General features: G+C 38.8%; 1 protein-coding gene across 4 annotated transcripts in view; it reads left to right on the forward strand.

Annotated features, from left to right (window-relative positions):
- The window catches only part of PRKD3 (protein kinase D3), a 107,277-nt gene that overhangs the window by 17,993 nt on the left and 79,069 nt on the right, over positions 1–10,215 (forward strand). The window contains exons 1-2 of one of the 4 annotated variants that reach the window (XM_023735934.1): positions 5,732–7,580; positions 9,406–9,576. The exons of 2 other annotated variants lie outside the window; for them this stretch is intronic. The gene's annotated coding sequence lies outside the window, so the exon portion shown is untranslated. Of the gene's footprint in view, positions 1–5,731; positions 7,581–9,405; positions 9,577–10,215 lie in introns of those variants that run through there. One more of the 4 variants, XM_023735932.1, reaches the window with a different exon arrangement.

Consider the following 10,215-nt stretch of genomic DNA (forward strand, 5'->3'; position numbering starts at 1 on the left):
CTTATCCTGTCTCCCATTGTTTCAGGCCTGCTTCTCAGCCCTTCTGTGACACTGTCCATTTCTGAAATCTCGTTTATGTTTTGGATTTATAATTGTTGTTTTTGTACGATTTCTAGCTGTGAATTTATTTTGGCATTTTGTTCGTGTATTATTTTCCTGAATTTTTACATTTTGTTTTCTGTGTTTTCCATGAATTTGTCTGCTTTTTCCATGAATTTGTCTGTTTTTTCCTCAGTTTTGTCTGCTTTTTGGTTCAACTCTTGGATCACTCTGAATATTAATGATTTGAATTCCCCATCAGGTAGTCCTAGTGACTTTTCTTCTACTGGAAAGTCATCTGGTGTTTTATTTTGGATGCCTACTGGGACCATCCTGTCCTGTTTTTTTATATTGTCTGCTGTCTTCAGGACATTCAGTTGTTAACTTTCTTTGTTTTTTGATCGTAGATTTGTTTGTTTCATTCTGCTTTTTTGTTTTATTTGGTTATGTTTGAGCAGAGGGGCTGTACATTCTTTGTTGTTTGCTTGTCTGTTAACATGATAGTTTTCACCTCCTTGTCCAATGGGCAGGACCAGTCGCTCAGCTATGGTGCAGCAGGGCAGGTCCAGCTGAAGAGAGGGGGCTGGGATGGGTTGTTTGTGGCACAGACTAGGGCCAATAGGACAGGCCGGGAGTCAGTGCAGGGCCTGTGCTGCTTGGGGATGTGATGTTCAGCACATGGTGCAGGTAGGCAGGAAGGAGAGGGTAGGTTGTGATGTGTGGAGCTAAGGTGAATATAGGAAAGAAGATAGAGAGGAGAGAGAAACAGGAGTCAAATAACAAACAAACAAACAAAAAAAGAGAGTGCTAAAGGAGCCTGCCGTTGGAGTGGAGAGATGTGAAAACAAGAAATGGAATAAAACAAAAAGAAAAAGACAGTAAAATAAAAATTTAGAAAAAAGAAAAGCTATGGATCCCACTGGTGTGGGTGCATAGACCAGGGAAATGGTTCCCTGGCTGCACAGTACAGCCTGGCTAGAAGGTGCAGATATGTCACACAGAGCCAGGTTTTCAGGAGGTAGGAAAAGAAGTTAAGTAAAGAGAGATGAGAAACTGAGAAATAAACAAAAACAAAAAGGAAAAAAGAAAAAAAATGCCTCCCAGGGATCCCATTGGTGCAGCTATGCAGACCAGGGAAGTGGCTCCCAAGCCAGGAAAAGAAAAAGAAAACAAAATAACAGAACAAAACAAACAAAAAAGGCCCTGGGGATCCCACAAGCGTGGTGGCATGGACCAAGGGAAGCAGTTCCCCAGCTAAGCAGCACTTCACAACCTTTCAAGAAGAAACAGAGATGTCACATGGAGCCAGGTGTTCGAGAAACAGGAGGAGGGGGGAGGTGAGAGGCAGGGAAGAAACCAGAGGAAGTGGAGAAAAGCAACACCAGCAACAAAGAAATGGCACTGAGAGAGCCAGCCTGTGTGGGTGGGGCGAATCTAAGCGACACAACGCCGAAGCCGGTGCCTCCTGGCAAGCCGGTGCTTCCCAGTGGGAAGCGGCGGAGGCCGAGCAGGGGGGAAGAACGGTGGAGGGTGGGAAAGTATATATCACTGGTTACTGGGTGCTCTGTCTTCTCCTGGGAGCTCCGTGAAGCTGCTTTCTGTACTCCTTGTCCTCCACTTTTTGATGTGGCAGGGCAAATCCAAGTAACATCATGGAGCCTGCACCTCTCGGCCAGCTGACCAACTGCAGCCAGCTAGGAAGCAGCAGCGGCCGAGCAGGGGGGAGAAGGATAGGAGGTGGGAAAGTGTATATCGCTGGTTACCAGGTGTTCTGTCTCCTGCTGGGAGCTCCTTCAAGCTGGTTTCCCATATTCCCTATCTCCCAATCTCTGACAGGAGTCCAAGATGGTGAATCCATGCTGTGTTAGCTGACAGGGGACCTCCAGTGGTATCTCCTCGTTCTCTGTTCTCTGTCAGTTTCTTATTCCAGTCGGTGCTTGGCTGAGTTCTTTATCTCTTCATTTTAATGCTTAGGGTTCCAGGATTGATGTTTCTTTCTGTTTTACTTAGTTTTTGGGTCTTTGCTGTGGAGGGACGGCATGGTGCCATGTTGGCTCCTTCCTCTAGCAATTTATGTTATTGATTTCTACTTTGGTTCATTTGTTGTCTTAAAGGATACTTTGAATAGTTTCTATTCTATTAAATTTGTAAAGGTTTGTTTTATTGCCCAGGATGTGGCCTATCTCGGTGAATGTTCCATATAAATTTGAGAAAGAATGTGCTGCTTTGGATGAAGTATTCTGTAAATGTCAGTCAGATCCAGTTGATTCAGGGTGCTGTTCCTTACTGATTTCTCCCTGTTGGACCTGCCAGTTGCTGATAGAGAGGTGTTGAAGTCTCCAGCTATAATAGTGAATTTGTCGATTTTTTCTTGCGCTTCTGTCAGTATCATGTATTTTGACTCTCTATTGTTAGGCACATATATATTCAGAACTGTTACTTCTCTTTGGAGAATTGACTTCTTTATCATTAGATAATGTCCTACTTTATCCAGAATGAAGTTCTGATAGATGCTACAACATTGCCTGTTTATTGCCAAATGTATTCCACTGCATGGATATAGAACATTATGTTTATCCAGCTACCAGTTGGTATACATATGATTGTTTCCCCTTTTTGGCTGTTATGAGTAATGCAGCTGTGAACATTGGCATACAGGTCTTTATATGGACATACGTTTTCATTTCTTCTGGGTATATACCTCGGAGTGGAATTGGTAACTCTGGTGCCCTAGTGGTGCAGTGGTTAAGTGTTTGGCTGCTAACCAAAAGGTCGACAGTTCATATCGACCAGCTGCTCCTTGGAAACTCTATAGGTCAGTTCTACTCTGTACAATAACATCGCTGTGAGCCAGAATCAACTCAACAACAATGGGTTTGGTTTGGGTTTTTATGCTATCTTTTATGTTTTAACTTTGAGAAGCTGCTGAACTGTTTTCCAAATTGGCTGTACCATTTTTCATTCCCACCAGCAATATGTAAGAGTCCTAATTTCTTTATATCCTTGCCAACACTTCTTATTGTGCATCTTTTTAATTACAGCCATCCTAGTGGGTATGAAATGGTATTTCATGGTGGTTTTGATTTACATTTGCCTGATGACCAATGGTGTTGAACTTCTTTTCTTGTGCTTATTGGCCATTCTTATGTCTTCTTTGGACACATGTCTATTCAGATCCTTTAACCTTTCTTATAATTGGTAAAATTATTATTGTTGTTGTCGATTTGTAAGCATTCCTTTTATATTCTGGATAAAGTCGTTGCTGTTCAGTCGATTCCGACTCATAGCGACCTTATAGGACAAAGTAGAACTGCCCTATAGGATTTCCAAGGAGCAGCTGGCAGAGTTGAACTGCTGACCTTTTGGTTAGCAGCTGAGCTCTTAAACACTGCGGCATATCCTGGATACAAGTCTGTTTTGAGATATTTAATATATAAATATTTTCTCCCAGTCTGTGTGTTGTCTTTTCACTTTCTTGATGGTGCCTTTTGAAGCACAAAAGTTATTAAGTTTCACAAAATCTAATTTATCCTTTTATTGTTTGTTCTTTTGGTGTTGTAGCTAGGAAATCATTGCCTAAGCCAAGGTCATAAAGTTACTCCTATGCTTTCTAATAAGAGTTTTATAGTTTTGTTCTCACATTTAGATCTGTGATGTAGTTTGTGTATGTGTGAGGTACAGGTCCAAATTCTTCCTTTTGCATATGTATCCAGTTGTCCCAAAACCATTTGTTGAAAAGACTATTCCTTTTCCTTCAATTGTCTTGGTACCTTTGTTGAAAATCATTTGACTGTAGATGTGAGGGTTTATTTCTGGACTCTCGATTTTATTCCATTGATCTATATATCTATCCTTATGCTAATACTACACTGTCTTGATTATTGTAACTTTATAGTAAGTTTTGAAATCTAGAAGTGTGAGTTCTCCAACTTTGTTTTTCTTTATCGAGATTGTTTTGGCCATTCTGAGTCCCTTGCATTTGCATATGAATTTTAGGATCAGCTTGTCAGTTTCTTCAAAAACCTGCTGAGATTTTAATGGGATTGACTGAATCTGTAGATCAGTTTGAGGAGTACTGCCATCTTAACAATATTAAGTCTTCTGATCCCTGAATGCAAAATGTCTTTTCATTTATTTAGATCTTCTTTAATTTCTTTCTAAAGTATTTTATTTTTACTTTTCCATTTTTTTGTATTGACTTGTTATTTGTTTTGTTTTGTTTTCTGTTTGTAATGTTCTCTTTATTCATTTTATATTTCCTTTTCTTTTTTTCTGTGTATTCATTAAAGCTTCTTTTGGTCTTTTTCCTGTCTTTTGTTTTTGTCACCCTTGCAAAATTCTCCTAAATATCTCATTTGCTTCCTTCCTCATCTTTTTTATATTTAATCCAGATTTTCCCTTGAACAGATATTTCAATACTAGACGGAAATACGTAATGCAGTAGGAAAGCTGCATTTGAATTGCTTCTGATTTGTGCTATGACCACATTTGAGCTAATGAGTTATTTTTAAACTGTTTTCAATCCCAATCTATTATTGGTGGCAGGTTGAAGAAGTGTAAGGAATCCCTAGGTGGTGCAAATGGCTAACGCACTTGGCTGCTAACCAAAACGTTGGAGGTTTGAGCCTACCCAGAGACACTGAGGAAGAAAAGCCTGGCAGTCTACTTCTGATAAATCAGCCATTAAAAACTGTATGGAGCACAGTTCTACTCTGACAGACACCAGAGGCCTGGCGGGTGGGGGGGGTGGTGGCAGAAGGGGGAACTTCCCCCTGGGTGTAAATCCAAAGGGGCACCATACAAGGCACAGAATAACATTCCAAGGCACCACACATATGAAAGGCACTTGACTGAAGCAGCCAGACAAGTCCAGAGGCGTTTCTGCTGACAAGTTGCCACTGTCAACATCTATTTATCTTGAAATTGGGACAACTTAGAGATTGCCCCTGGGCACTCAAATTGGGGGGGGTTGCAGTTTAGAGATTATCCCAGGGCACTCGTTACCCTTACTACGTCCCTGACACACACAGGGTTGCCACGAGTCAGAATTAACAGTAATTGGTGGTGAAGGAGTGTGCACCAAGTTCCTTGTCAAATTTTCCCATGTTTCAGCAGTTTCTGATAAGATGGTAAGTTGGTTAGTCTTAGGCTGAGTTCTCTGGAGAAGCAAAACCAGTAAAGCATATAAATATGTATATAGACAGATTTATATCAAGGAAATGGCTAACGCGATTGTAGACGCTGGAACGTTCCAAGTCCGTGGATCAGGATAGAGGCTTCTCTCAATTCACGTAGCTGCAGGGGCTGGCAAACCCAAGATCAGCAGGTCAGAGAGCAGGACTCCCACTCACAGGCTGTGAAGATCGACAAAGCCCAAGACTGGCAGGCAACACCGCAAGGCTTCTGCTGATTCACGTAGCCACAGGGGCTGGTGAACCCAAGATTGGCAGATCAGAGTGCAGGGTTTTCGCTCACAGGCTGTGAAGATCGACGAATCCCATGATCGGAAGATAAGCTGATAGCTCAAGTCCCAAGAACTGGAGGTCAGACAAACAGGAGGCAGCCACAGGATCCAGAATGAGCAAAAAGCCAAAACATCTGCTTATATTCAGATGCAGGCCACACCCCCCAAGGAAACTCCGTTACAACTGATTGGCTACTCAAGCAGATTCCAGCATGGGAGTGATCACGTATAAACACTGAAAATCATGACCCAGCCAAGTTAACACACAATTTTAACCATCACAGTTACAATCAAGTGAGCAAGTTAATACACAGAGTTTGAGAAGTGCCAGCTTTACCTCTGTATTTCACTGTTTGTGTCTCTTTTTTTTTTCCTATGAAATTTTGTCCAATCTACTTTTGAACAACCCACGGGAGGATTTTTGGATTACCTTGTCAGTGAACACTTTTTTTTTTTTAATTAGCAGCAAATTTTCTAAAGTCAAATTCATGAAACAATGGCTTAATTAAAAAAAAAAATTATTACCACAAGGCTGTGTGTTGTGAAGGATCAAGATTCTTAAATGTTAGCAAACTCCATGTATGTGATTGCAAGGTTATGTGCATTTTAAATGTGACTTGGTTTATAATAGTGGTTTTCAACCCTGGATGCACCAGAGAGTAACTTGGAGAGCTTAAAAATCAACACATCCTCCACTAGACCAATTAAATCAGGATCTCTGGGAGTAAGGAATCTGTTTAAGAGCTCTGTCTGTAATTCTGATGAACAACCAGAATTGACAACTTCAAGTCTAATGGAAAACAACAAGCTTAAGGACCAGATAAATAATAATCTGAAGATTTTTGTGTATATACCAAATATTTGAATCGGTATGGTTTGTTGTATGAGCTTGCCATCTCATTATTTTCCACCCACTGAAAAATATAATAATCTATTTTTAAATAACGTTTTAATTCTTAAGTTTTATGAGGTCTGCATCTGATTATAGGTTAATATGATAGTTCAAAATTTTAAGTAGAAAATATCACTAGTGATTTCCTTTCCTTTCCTTGGCAGTTTGCAAAGAGCTAAATAGTATGGTACAATTATCCTTCACCAGGTACCATTATCTGTTATGGTTTCAGTTCAGTTGGACAGATATATTTATGATTTACTCTGTTCAATCACAGTACTAGATACTGTGGAGGCTACCAAGATGAAAAACAAATTCCCTGACTCTAATTATTTACACTGTAGAAAAGAAGATGATGAACCCATTGCCATTGAGTCAATTCCAACTCATAGCGACCCTATAGGACAGAGCAGAACTGCCCCATAGGGTTTCCAAGGAACGGCTGGTAGAGTTGAACTGCCGAACTTTTGTTAGCAGCTGAACTCTTAACCACTGCGCCACCAGGGCTCCAGAAGAAGATGAGCGAATATTAAACTATAATATAAGGTAGATCATGATAAGCCCTGAAATAAAGGTACAAAATGGTAAAGTGACTCAAAGGAAGAACTGTCAGCTTGTTGGGGAGTTGCAAAAGCCTGTTTTAAACCCTGCTTTTTGCTTTTGCCATCACCAACTATCATCCTTCACCTGGAGAAATAAACCTCAACTGTTGGTACAATATGCTGCTAATATTTTCTGACAACTTGTAGCATGGATAAAGCAAGATTCCTTTAATATCCTCAGCGGTTAATGAGAAAATAGAAACCTGTCTATATGGACTCTCTGCTTCCTTTTTTACGGTCGAATGATTAAAGCTTTGTGATTCTGCTTCCTAGTAGTGCTCTCTAAATTTCATGTGAGCTAAATCTAATTATTCAAGTAATTTATGGTGATTTCTGTTCCCCTCATTACTCTGCAACTAACTAGGTGGACATTTGTGTTACTACCAATGAGCAGGTGACAGAAATGTGTGATTACTTATGTAAGGTGTTATTGCAAGATTGCTTAAAAAATTAAATTAGAATCTATATTTCTGTACTCTTAGGCTGTTATAAAGGAGTCCTGGTGGCACAATGGTTAAGCACTTGGCTGCTAACTGAAAGGCTGGCAAAAATAAGAGTACTTACAAAATCAAGATTCCCAAAGGTGTGTCTTTGATCCACATTCCTCTCCTAAGCATCAGACATAACCATATTCTGTCTTCTAGGTCTTTGTGCCTGTTCCTCTGCTTGGAACACCCTTTTCTCCTTCCTCATCCTCTACTTAGACCTCTAGAAAGTATTTTTCTGACCTCTCCAGTCTGAATTAGGTATTGGCATCCTATACAACCTGTATTTTAACATCCATCATATTGATTGTAATTGTTCCTTTACTTGAATGTATCCATAATAAGACTGTAAGCTCTGTGAGGTCAGACATCATGTCCGCAGTAGGTGCTTAACCAATATTTCTTGATTGACTGAATGAAGGAAGGAATTTGAGGTAATATAGTGTGTTAGTTAAAAGATGAATTTTGAAGTTAGACTGGGGGTCATTTGTACCACATAAGTCAAGTTACTAATAATACTCATCTCTCATGGTTTTAGAAGCCCTGGTGGTGCCAGTGGTTAAGGGTTCAGTTGCTAACCAAAAGATTGGCAGTTCGAATCCACCAGCCACTCCTTGGAAGACTTCTGGGGTAGTTCTACTCTGTCCAGTAGGTCATTATGAGTCGGAGTCGACTTGACGGCAACGTGTTCGGCTTTTTTGGTGTCTCATGGTTTTGTGTGTATGTATGTACATGTGTCTTAAATGCTATGTTTATAAAATGCTTAGCACAGCACCTAGCACATAGTACATGATCACACAATAAATGTTAATTATCAATAATCTTATTTATCTGCTTTTAGTGGTTTCCAAAGTAAAAAACAAAACAAAAAAAAAACCCACTTTAACCACTAGACTTTGGGATCCCTTCTCTGTTGAGTGCTTATTGAAATTAGTTAATGATAATCCAGAAATGACTAAAAGCTACTCCCAGTTTTTAAGTTTATGATAACTTTTGATTTTGTGCTTTGTGGATTATACACATCATAATCTATTTTCTACTGTCTAGAAGACGGTCTATTTTCTACTGATTCCTTCCTTGATCCATATGGGTGAATTATCACTAAATACTTTTAACCACTTTTTTTTTCCCTAATGGAGATATTTTTGTACTCTTGGCTAGTTTTCATGCCCCTCTTGTGATATCAAAAGCTCTTATATGGTTTTAATTAACTTGTTCCTATCCTTTTATAGTTGTTCTGTAGGCTCTTTCTGGCAGTTTAATCGCTGGGAATGTGCATACAATGCAGGAATGTCTCAGTTTCATTATATTATAACAGCCGCTTATTATTGTTGTCGTTGGGTGCCCTCCAGTGGATTCTGACTCATAATGACCCCATGGGATAGAGTAGAATTTCCCCATTGAGTATTCTTGGCTGTAATCTTTACGGATCGCCAGGTCTTTCTCCTTCAGAGCCACTGGGTGGATTTGAACTGCCAGCCTTTCAGTTAGCAGCCAAGTGCTTAACCATTGTGCCACCAGGGCTCCTTTATAACAGCCTAGGAGTATAGAAATATAGATTCTATATTTTCTATTTCTATAGATTCATGGTTTTCTATTAGCTCTGCTAATGCTCTTTTTTATTGGTCCAGAAAATTAAAGGTTAATAATACATCAATTTAGTGATTTATTCAGTCCTCTGTTTTTGGGTAGAATGTGTCTATTTCACGTGCAATCTTTGGCTCCTGAAAACCTGTGATTTCTGTGTTAGAATATCATAGTATGTTATATCCCTCAGGACATGTGGTTCTTTGTATTAATGATGATTTCAGTTGTGAATTCAGAATCATATAATTTTGAGTTCTACTGATTTAACTAGTCAGTTAATTACTATTATGGAGAATTCATGTGTAAGCATCCTTTTCTGTATTTCTATATCCCTAGGCTGTTACATCTAGTATAATGGAGTGGAGACATTCCTGCACTGCATGTGTATTCCTGAGGATTAAACTGCCAGAAAGAGCCTACAGAACAACTATAAAGGGATAGGAATATGTTAATTGAAACATCTAAGAGCTTTGGATATCACCAAAAGGACATGAGAACTAACCAAAAGTATATAAACGCTTCCATTAGAATAATTAAAAGTATTTAGTGATAGTTATCTTAAGAATGGATGATCCAAATATAAATAAAATTACAAATTTTGTGAAATACTTAAAAAAACTGTGAAGCGAATGTCTTATGTTCCTGAAAAAGGAAGATTGTGTTTAATTTTTACTTCCAAATTAAATTATTTTTTCCAGTCGGTATTTCATTGGAGTTCTTTTTACTCTGACAGTATTATTCTAAAGTTTATGTGGGAGAAGAAGTAGTCAAGAGCAACTAATGTCACAAGACAATATGTGTAAAAATTTTTGAATGAGAAGTTAACTTGAGCTGTAAAGTTTCACCTAAAGCAAAATTTAAAAAAAAAAAGGAGTTTAGAAAACGAGTTAAGCAGCTGAAGGGGCATTATCATAGACTTGCACTTAATACCTGACATGAAGATAAACTTCAGAGGGATTAAAGATTAAATATGACCACTCAAACAAAAATTAGTATAAAATACTATTGAATATGTATCAAACTTCTGGAGGATGGACCAATTCACTTTCAGATCAATAAAACGAACCACAAGGGAAAGGAAAGGTTTACATGCATGATTATTTAAAATTTTAATATTTACATATGTAAAAAAATAATAAAAACATA

The sequence above is a fragment of the Trichechus manatus genome, unplaced genomic scaffold (genome assembly GCF_000243295.1).
Source record: "Trichechus manatus latirostris isolate Lorelei unplaced genomic scaffold, TriManLat1.0 scaffold00005, whole genome shotgun sequence".
NCBI lineage: Eukaryota > Metazoa > Chordata > Mammalia > Sirenia > Trichechidae > Trichechus > Trichechus manatus.